Below are 10385 nucleotides of genomic sequence, written 5' to 3'. Positions count from 1 at the left end.
GAAGCAGAAAGTTCTTTCAAGTTGGATCATGATCCTTATGGGGCTGTAGGGGGATTCAGAGGGAATTGCAAAGTGTTTGTTAGCCTCAAAATGGCTAATTAGTTTTAATCATTGGCAGCAACTCAGAAATTACAGCTGGTTCTCATGCTGATGCCCTGGAGCAGCAAAGCTGTTGCCCACAGTTAAAAGTAGCCAGTTGTTCTTTCCTAGTGCAAATGCCTGACATGAGGGTAAACTTTCAGACTTAATTTTATGTCCAGAAATGCACCCTATCCATTCTGCATGGGATGAATCACCACTGTGAGCGTGCTGTGTGAACTGCCTGCATCCTGACGAGGCTGATAGCTCTGCTCCTACACTCACAGCAGAAGTATGTGCTTACTTAGCAACAAGCAGCTGATGAATTCATCTGATCCCTCCACTAGATGGGATGCAAGGACCATAATTTCTAAGCATTTCTTGCTGAAATGTGAAGGTCCAGCACAGCCTGCTCAGTATAACTGGCTGCCATGCCAGATACTACTAGCCAGGGGCTAGGAAAGGCAAAAGTGCTTAGTTCCAGTGCCCTTCATCAGAAAGAGCAGAAAAAGGGAAATGATTCAGTGCCCCAGAAACATGATACATAAGTGATTGGGGATGACATCATTCAGCAATCAGGCAACACGGTGTCCTGCAACCCTGTAGGTCCTGACCTAATGTGAACAGAAATGAGGGAGCAAGCCAGGGTTGAGACTTGTCACTTCAGCATTGTCACTAGATACAGCAAGTGCTGTCAGCTGTCCAAAGAGACACCAGCTTATTTTTAGAAGCAGTAAGAAAGTTAGCGTTTTTATACATCTCTAACCTTAACACAGTACAATCTCACCTGTTACTGCTAGTAATGTCCACTACACCACCAACTGTACTTATTCATTATCCTAGATTAATGATAGTAGGTACTATGAGTAATAACTCTATCCCTCTTACTTTATGCATTTAATTTTTGTTCAGAAGTTAGGAATATTTTTGTTGCTACTTTCTCTTGGGGGGGGGATGGGGGGGTGTGCAGTGGTGAAAGGCACAACACATAAATAATTTGTCCAAAAATCCTGAGCAAGTGCATAGCACAAACAAGCAGTACCTGCATGTTCTGCTTCCCAGCCTCATGAACAATGTTCTACATTATCAGGGCCCTTCATCGCCATGAAATTCAACAGCAGCTAGACACAGTCCCTTTAAAAAGCCTCCTGGATTTTTTATCTTGACAGTGCAGCAGACTAGACATTGATTGTGTTGACTCTATCTTAAAGATACATGTTTACTAAAATTAAATGTGAAAATAAATACAATCTTGAGGTCACTAGGTCATGTGATATATTTTTATAGTCAGGTTTGTTTCATCTCTTTATTTTCAGTTTTCAGAATGCCAAACATTTTCATCCTGTCACCACTCAGACAGGACTTATGTATTATCAGTCCAAATTGGACAGTTGAGTAGAAAGCAGCATGAACTTGTGGGATCTGGGAAGGTGTAAGGAATAAGTAAGAATTCTAGTATGAGCATGAGTTGATTAGCAGTGCAATGATTATATGCTTTGTAATTTAATGCCTAGCATTATGTTCCAGAGTTAATGTCCCCTGGAGAGGAACTGAACACTTGTAATTCCTCCCAAGCTAAAGCCTCAGAGGCCTCTGAAGCAGTTAGGCAATACTGCATCAGGTACGTTCAGCTCATGCTTTCAGCGCTTCCCTAGGAAAGACTTGCACTCTGAAGCAGTTTCATGGCAAAATGATGGATGCTGTTCCAGGGGAATCAGGGAATACCCATCGCCCTTCAGGTTATGTTTACTTTGAGCTAATGGCCTCTCAACTTCATTTTGGTACAGCTTTGTTTCATTTATCCCTAATGGTGCTATTGTAACCACTCTTACTGTTGCTCCTTTGATGTCCTGCGAGCATTGTCACATATCAGATATCATAGACAAGGCAAAATCTCCTTTGTTCTGCATGACAAAGGAATATTAGAGGGTCAGAAATGCAGGTACAAGTGTCCTGGAAGTTCCCTTGATGTGCTGACATCACTCACTTTTAAGCAACAAATGCAACTGAAAGGGCAACACCAGTGCCTAGTATGTCCCTCTGGTATGCCTGGAAGCAGCATTTTCTCACTCTATTACTTTTGACTATAATTGCTGTTGTTTCCCCACTGTCCTTCTCAAGAGGTTTGCAGGTCACTGTGTGCTTCTGTCCAGCTATTGCTTCTTGAGAGGTGTACCATTCATGTGTATTATAGCTTTCATATTTCACTGGTGTTGGCACAATTGTAAGGGAACAACATTTTACTCCCATTGTAGGCTTCCCCTGGCTCAGGTGATACCCACCTTGCCTGTGGTGATGGACCAGTTAAGACAGAGGCTGGCCACATTGCCTGTTGGTAATATTTGTCTGTGTTCAGAAGCTGTATTCCACAGTGAGGTCCTCATTCAGCAGACAATAACAAGCAGATAGTTCCCACCCACCGAGAGCTTGCTGCCTAGGGTTATGGAAAAATATATCAAGTGGAGGTCAAAGAATAGTAGAGGGCAATAATAAAACACTGGCCACACTGCTTTCCATGAGCCTCTTGCCTCAGGGGTAACAGTCAACCTTGCCTGTGTAGGACCAACTGTCTCTTGCTTATACACACACACACACACAGAGCCTGAGCATAAATTAAACAGCCTTTGGAGTGCTAATGAAGAGCAAATGCTAAATTCAAGCCAGATGTGACCCATGCCTTAGACACCAACAAGCAGCTTTGGGCTGGAGTTCCATGCTCTTGGAGGTGACTGGGATTGCAGGCCTCGTGGAAGGTTCCAGCACTTAAAATCCAGTGGGGTTCTTGAAGGTCTTACCCAGGATTCCTGCACCCAGGCTACCATCCAACAGGCTGGCTGTCCTGGTGTCCCTGCACTTTGCCTGAACACCATCCTTCTTGGAAGAAAGCAGGTGAGGCAGGGTTTATGCCAATAATGTCAGTTTAACTATGTTCCAATTAGATACTTGGAAAACATATGGAGTAAACCTTTAGAGCCTGACAATCTAGAGGATCCCATTCCTATGTATCCTATTCAGTGTAGACATCTTTTGGGGCCTATGTAATCCAGACTCTTCCTGCTAATGTTGGATCTGAGTCTCCCACATTCAGGGTAGCAGACAAGTGAGTCAATGCAGGGCCGAGCAGGCAAGATGGAGCAGAAACCCTGCCTCAGAGTATCCTGCTCCATGGCTTCAAAATGCACAGCAAACCTGGCGATAGTATCAGTGGCCTTGGTGCTTAGAGAGAATACCTGTGGGAAAAGAGCCATCAGAATGGATTTTAGATTAGGAAATCTCCTGTGAACAAGTCCAAAGCTGTCCTGGAAATTACATTTTTAATTTCAAAAGACAGCTTCTCCTGAATTTTTCCTGTTTGATTAACTAGGAATTGCATCAGCATCCCCATTATTTTTGCTAAATAAAACTCTGTTTGAGTTTCAGTCCATAAAGCTTGATCAACTGCATTTTACTATTGCTGTCTAAACATTTCATCTGGTTAATGTCTAACTTCAAGTATTTTTAATATTTGTACTTACTAAATTATTCGGAGAGAAGCTACTGATCCTAGGCCAAATGCTGATGTCATTTACACCAACAATTAGCCCAACATTGCCCAACTCCCCTCAGGTGCTGGCAGGGCTGGAGGCTCTGCTGTCCTCCCTCGTTCCTCCCACAGATGGCAGCCTCTTGATTTGGCTTTTTTCTGCTCAGCTGCTGGGCAAAAGGTGGCAGGGAAAACAGCCTGACTGTATTTTTGCCTTGAACATGAAAGATTTTTGTCCTTCTTGATTTAACCTTCGCTTGTCAGACTAATGGTGGTGGGGGAAAGAAGCCAATCTCCAAAAGTCCAGAGAAAATGATGGGATTTCATATTAATGCATGAAATATCAGGGGCAATCACACAGTCAATATGTCATGAAATAGCTGTCAGAAAAGTCTGAGTCAAATGCCAAGTGAAATCTTCACAGGAAAAGGAAGCAGGCCCATCTGAACACCTCTACTAAGGCATGTTTTGGGGTACAGCTACCTCTTGCAAACACTTTTTAGAGACTTAAAAAAGCTCCAAGACTGGCTAGAAACAAGCCTTGGCACATTTCACGCGGACTTTGCAAAGCCCTGTTGCAGATAGGAACTAAAGCTCCCAAACCCTGCAATGAAAGGTCTAAAAGTCTTTTCTAGATGGAATAAAGTGAGGTAGCAAAGGTGGGCTGCGCACACTTCAGTATTAGGTAGAAGTATTTTGGCAAGGGGTGAGATTTTTATCTTTTTGTTATAACAGTGCTCCCTGCTGTGCCAGCAGTTGTAATGGTACAAAGGTGTGTTACAGTGGTAAGGTTTGCCTGACATGAGCACATTATTCTGATAAAAGTACTTGAATGCCAATATAACCATGTTAATACTGGAGTTTGTATAGCTTTACTGAACTAAAGTTGAAGCAGTACAACCTTGGTATATAGATAAGGACTAAGTATCTTATCCAAATATATGGAGCAAGTAAATGACTGATCTGGGAATAGGCACAGCAGTCCTTCTTCCCAAGCTGCTTTTCAGACTGCCCAAAAATATTCTGTTCACATTTCTTCTCACCCAAGGTTAACACAAAGCATCGTTTGTCAAAATGTCATGGTTTAAAAAGAGATGCCACAATCTTATTTATAAAATCAAGTGAAACAAAGCATTGGAAAGTGTTTGTTTCCTGTCTGTCCTCCTTTCAGTGATACCTGTAATTCTTGTGTGTGCTTCTAGAAGAGTGAGTTCAGTTGAGCCCGGCAAAATACAGATGTTTCTGTGGAATCACTTGTGATAGTTTGTGTTGTTCAGAGTTTTTTTCAATGTATATTTACTAATGTAAATTTTTGCAGAGACTAGCGTACCCATCTGTCAAGTAAAACTATGACAGTGGCTTAACAGTATACATCTAACTACTTGTAATATGTTCATTATCAGAAATGGCTCTGTCCCTGAGGAATTTCATGAAGCCTTGGACCTCAGGTTTCCTCTCCATCTAGGTATGGGACTCAGCTCACAGAGCCCTGCAATGGAGACAGCCTTAATAAAGAGACCAAACAAGGAGGAATGCAGTCTCCAAAGAGAGGAGGAAGCGAGGGGACAGGGGACAAAGAAAGGCTTGGCAGAGCTAGCAAATAAAACCATCCGAAAGTAGAATGGGATGTGCAGTAATACCAAATGAAAAGGAAATGACCCTTTATTGGAGGAAGCAGTAGGGCAGATTTACCACTGCACCCCATGTGAAGGTTTTGCTTTAGTTGTGCTGTTCTCCATTTGAGCTGCTTTATTTCCATGGCTCTGCATTCCTGTCTGAGCCACCATATATTTCACTTTTGTAGCAGTTCAGATACTGGACCTTCCTGTTATCCTCTTCAGATCAGCCTTTGCAAGTTGTCTTCCCTGCATGTTACGCCAAAACTTGTCTTCCTTGCTCCCCACGGAAAAGCTGTATGGGCAAGGTGGAATGGCCACAGAGCTGTTCTCTCCAAGCACCATGAAGCAAGACTACGGAGCACTGGTCATGTGAGAGTCCCTAGGGGCAGCTGGAACAGGCACAGATGGCTCTTCAGCTAAGCCAGACTGAAAAATTTCAAGACAGTCATCAAACGCAAATATTTCTGAAGTTCAGAATATTTTTTTTTTCTTTTTGAACTTCATTTTTCTGTGGAAAAACTCTGTTAATTCAGTATTTTGGGACAAAAATTAATTTTGAATTATCTGGATTTCCCTCGGGAAGGAAATTCTGCTTTTCTATGAGCTGGAAGTGATGTATTTTAAAATTCCCAGGCAACAATCTTATATTGGTATTTTTAATTCTGAGGACCATTCCCATGAGTTTCTACTGTTTTTAAAGTAGGTCAAATTTTGAAGACAAAAAAAAAATCTTAAGAGTTATGCCCCTTTCATCTTTTCTTAGGAGCAATAAGCCTTTTTGGTATTATTGCTGGCTTAAATATTAAACAGGAAGCAAATTACATTTCCAGTCATTAAAGTACAATAGAACAGCTCTATTGTCTGAATCAGTGCAATATTAGGTCAGATTGTCACAAAATGCTTGAAAATGAAGTCATATTGAAAATATGCAATAAATTAGACTTTTTATGCTTTCATTATGAGCTCTGCCTGATGAGGGACTATTTCTTCATTCCTGCCAATTAAGGTAGGGTATTCATCCCCAAAACGTGAATCCTGTAAACATCCATATGGAATTTGATATTCACACGCATAAAGCTACCACAAAAACACAACACATTTCAATGTTGCTGTTTACAAGAGTCCACTCTTACTTCACCAGTAAAGGCATTTGCTTGCAACTCTATTGGTGTGAAAGGAATTGTTCCTATGCAGTCTGAGCTCAGGCAGCACAAAAAATGTGTATCTACAGAGTGGCCTTTTGTTATGGTGCTCTTCTAGTCAAACCCCTGCTCACAAGAATGTAATGCTAGGACAGACCTGAAAGGTCTTGTAGGGACAAGCATAGACAGCACTCGACAGCATCTGACACCTAGTGCCTGGTAGCCTCCCAGAGTGTTGTCCTGACTGTATTTGAAATCTTGGATTTACCATGAAATCCAACAACAAGGCTAAGCAGAAGCTGGCACATGTTGCTTAGAGGTGACATGCTACCGTGGAGCTGACTGGTGCTATCATGTCTTCAGGAAGAGCAGGAAGCCCTGGGGAGGTTTGGGTTGTTTCTTGAAGATGCTCTCTTTCCAGTGCTGCAGTTCCCAGCCTGTCCCAGCAAAGCAGCATGACACTCAGGATCTTCCTGCTTTGCTGCCTTGGGCAACTGCCCAGAGGGCAGTTGACCCCAATCTGTTGTAATTTTAAAAGCATCCACCATCAGGGATCATATGGCCTCTAAAGACTATTACAGTGCTGAACCCACAGAAGTTTACTGCTAGAACTTTTGTACTGTTCCCCTCATTCATTCTTCCCTTTTCTAGACTAAACAAATCTAGTTCCTTTGTTCTTCTTTTGTAGGCCATGTTTTCTAAGACCCTTACAATTGCCACTTCAAAGATTTTAGTCTCTGATCTTTATAACCTCTTTTAAATGGTGTATGAAACCAAACACAGTATTTCAGCTGAGGCCTCCTTGGCACTGGGTATAGAACTATTTCTCCCTGGGTGTAGTTTTGGGATGACACTTGTGTTTGGATACCCTAGAATGAGATTTGCCCTCTTCTCCTTTGCTTTTCATTTCACTTGTGATTTAGCCTGACCTCTCTAGACCTCTTATGTAATCTTTTTGCCTCCTCAAGGAGGAAATTTCTTAACTATAGTTCTTCTACAGTTGATTTCTATTTCTGTATCATGCTAACCAATTCTATTAAATACCAAGTTGTTGGTTAGATCGCTTCCTGAAAGTAACACACTTGGTTCTCATCACAGCTTCTGAGAGGTTTGTAACATATTTGAGCATGATTTTTAACCATAAATTTTAAGAGCATGCTCATTATCCTACAATTGTTAATGATGACATCTGCTTCAACAGAAGCAGACCCACATCACCACTGAAAATGCTGTTCCCTCTTGTGTGAGGAAATCACCACTAACTTGCTGGCATCGCTGATACAACTGCATTTTCACCAGAAATGTGGCCTTATGAGCCATGGGGGACAATAAACGGTGTTCAAGGAGAAGAACCTCCTGTTCCACATCTCTTTGAAATCAGTGCCCTGTCCCTCCACGGCACGCCTCATAAATGCACATCCATGTATTAATTAATTGCCACCTGCACACAGGTGTTACCTGGAGTTACTAGCTGGGAGGTATCTGCTCCCTAATGGTCACATCATTTCTCACTCAGTGGAATAGCTCAGCTACAGGAGCCTTCAGCTCATTCTTGATACTTAGCTACAGACTGTGAAAGATTTATGTATATGAAGTATGCTCAGTTTTACTGTCATGCGACATTGTTTTGACAGCCCAGATGAAGTTCCAGGTATGACATTATCAAACAGAATATGCCCTAGAGACATTATTTTTCTGAGTATTTTATTTCACACTCTCTCATCTTAAAAATGCAGAACAGGCCACAAGAAATGAGAAGGAAATTAAAACTTTGATTCGGCACAGAACCTCAGCATATGCTTATGTTGAAGCAGCTATATAGTCAGAATATGCCCGTGGTTAAAATCCTAGTGCTTCACTACAATACTGATCTGAGTCTGATGGGGGTCTTTACCTTCTTCTAGTACCAGACAAGATGTAACTCATGTAAGTGGAATAAAAATATAAAGGTAATGCCTTGTTCAGGGAGGTAATGGGGGAGGAAGAGAGATGGTCTTGTTTTTTACACACCAGTTCTGAAATTGAATGTGTGAAGGGAGTGAGGGCTGCTTCAAGAGAAGTCCCTGAGAATGATGAGAGAAGAATCCAGGCCCTGTCCTAGCAAGGACCTCCCACAAAGCCCAACTCATGGGACAGAGGAGTTTTCTCCAAACAGGGAGTGGAACCAGCCAAGCTCACAGCAATGGGACACGTGGTTGTGCAGGAAGGACCCCAACAAGGGACGCTTCCTGGAACACCGGTGACAAACTTTGGCATGGAAGATGGAGAAACCATCTGGAGTGGGAGCGCTTCCCTGCACGGCTCCAAGCGACACATATGAACACTTGTAATGGGAACATGGGAGGAAACTTGGGTAAGGGTGGTAACTCTACATTGGGTGGCCCACGCTAACAGAATGACAGAGAAAAACCAACATAACCAATCACTAGGATGAGGAAATGGGAGAAGTGTTATGCTCAATCACATAGGAATAGTACAGCAGGAAAAAAAGGCCAGTAGGAAGCTCAGCGCTCTTCAGAGGAATGATTACCACCAAATCTCAACGAACCTAGTGCACAGGAAGGAAGGATAGTAAGCAGATAGTCTAGACAGAGTGAGTTAAATTTGATCGGACATGAGAAGGAAGCATGCAGAAAGGGGAAGGTAGAGCAGATGGGCAGAGCTCTGAAAGAACAGCGCAACCGTCAAGGACTACAATCACAAACACCAGCAAAACCCGAAAAACCCCCAAGAGATGCTGAGAACAGTTAAGAATTCTACAAATGCAGTAATGGTGTAACAACAAAGGAAGGCCTGGGCCTTCCCTTTAGTGGGAAAGGAGAGAGGCTGACACTGCCCAAAGCCCTCCGGGCCCTCCTGGAGGCACCAGCGCTCTTGGAGCTTGGAGAACGCTCCTGGTGCTCCTCGCTCCGCACCTGGACGCAAGCCCAGCACCTACAAAGGCCTCTTGGCTGCCAGAACACCTGCCGGCCCTGCCTGAGGGGCTCTGCCCCACCCCTACGGACAGAGGCCCCGCACCGCCCAGGCCAGGGATCCCCGGGCCAGAGCAGGTACGAGAGAAGCGCTCCTGGGAAAACGCCTTCCCCTCGCTTCCCGGGGTGAGCGGCTCACGCAGGCTGCGGCGGGCGGCCGCGGGCGAGGAGGGAAGCGATCCGTGTCCCTGGCTCCCGCCCCCGGGACACCCCGGCCGCCCCCGGCCCCGGCCCCGCTCCGCGCGGGGGCGGAGGCGCCGCCCCATTGGCCGAGCGCGGCCCGGCTGCCGCGCTCCCGTTGGCCCGCGCCGCCGCCGGCCCCGCCCCGCCGCCGCTCTGCCATTGGTCTGCCGCCCCGGGAGGGCCCGGCCCCGCCCCCTCCGGGGTCATTTAAGTTTATGGAGCAAAATAAATAAATAAAGCGGGAAATAGAAATGCGTAGAAGGCGGGGGGGGGCGTGGCGGGGGGGGGGGCGTGGCGGGGGGGAGCGCAACCTAACCTGCTGCCTGGGCCGCGGCGGCCAATCGGTACCGGAGTGCCGGCACGACTGACACCTCCGCCCGGCCAGTCAGCGCTCCCGAGCGGCGGAGACGGCCCCCTAGCGTTCTAAAATCCGGCCAATGAGAGGCGCCGCCCGTTTGACCGACGTTTGCGTCTTCCAATAGAAGGGGCGCATAGCGGACCGGCTTCGCCTATCGAGAACTAGCCGTGAGTCGCGAGGAGGGGGGCGGGCTCAGACGGCGGCGGGAGGCGGGGCCCGCCTTGAGTGGCGGCCTTGGGAGCCAATGGGTGCGGGCCGGCGGGGCGGGGGGGCCGGGGGCCAATGAGGGGGCCCTGCGAGGCGGCGGCGGCCGCCTCTGAAAGTGCCGCGAGCCGGCGGCGCCCAGCGCGGGGCAGGGGAAGATGAGAGAGGTACCGGCGCTTCCGGGGTCAGCGCGCGGCCGGGGGCGGGGCCAGGGCGCGCTCCGCCCACCGGGGGCGGGGCGGTGTGGGGGGCGAGGGGCTCCCGCGTCCCGGCGGGGAGGGAGAGCTCGTATTCCCGGCGGGAACG

General features: G+C 46.1%; 1 long non-coding RNA gene across 1 annotated transcript; it reads right to left on the bottom strand.

Annotated features, from left to right (window-relative positions):
* Nucleotides 1-5245: 5245 nt before the first annotated feature.
* Nucleotides 5246-9893, bottom strand: LOC135295576 (uncharacterized). The gene is made up of 2 exons (XR_010357696.1): nucleotides 9834-9893; nucleotides 5246-5646 (listed from the first exon to the last, which is right to left on the bottom strand). It is a non-coding gene; the product is annotated as an uncharacterized LOC135295576 (long non-coding RNA).
* Nucleotides 9894-10385: the final 492 nt, after the last annotated feature.

The sequence above is a fragment of the Passer domesticus genome, chromosome 2 (assembly GCF_036417665.1).
Source record: "Passer domesticus isolate bPasDom1 chromosome 2, bPasDom1.hap1, whole genome shotgun sequence".
Lineage (NCBI taxonomy): Eukaryota > Metazoa > Chordata > Aves > Passeriformes > Passeridae > Passer > Passer domesticus.
The sequence above is the reverse complement of the archived record's forward strand: the minus strand, read 5'-3'. Positions and strand labels throughout refer to the sequence as shown.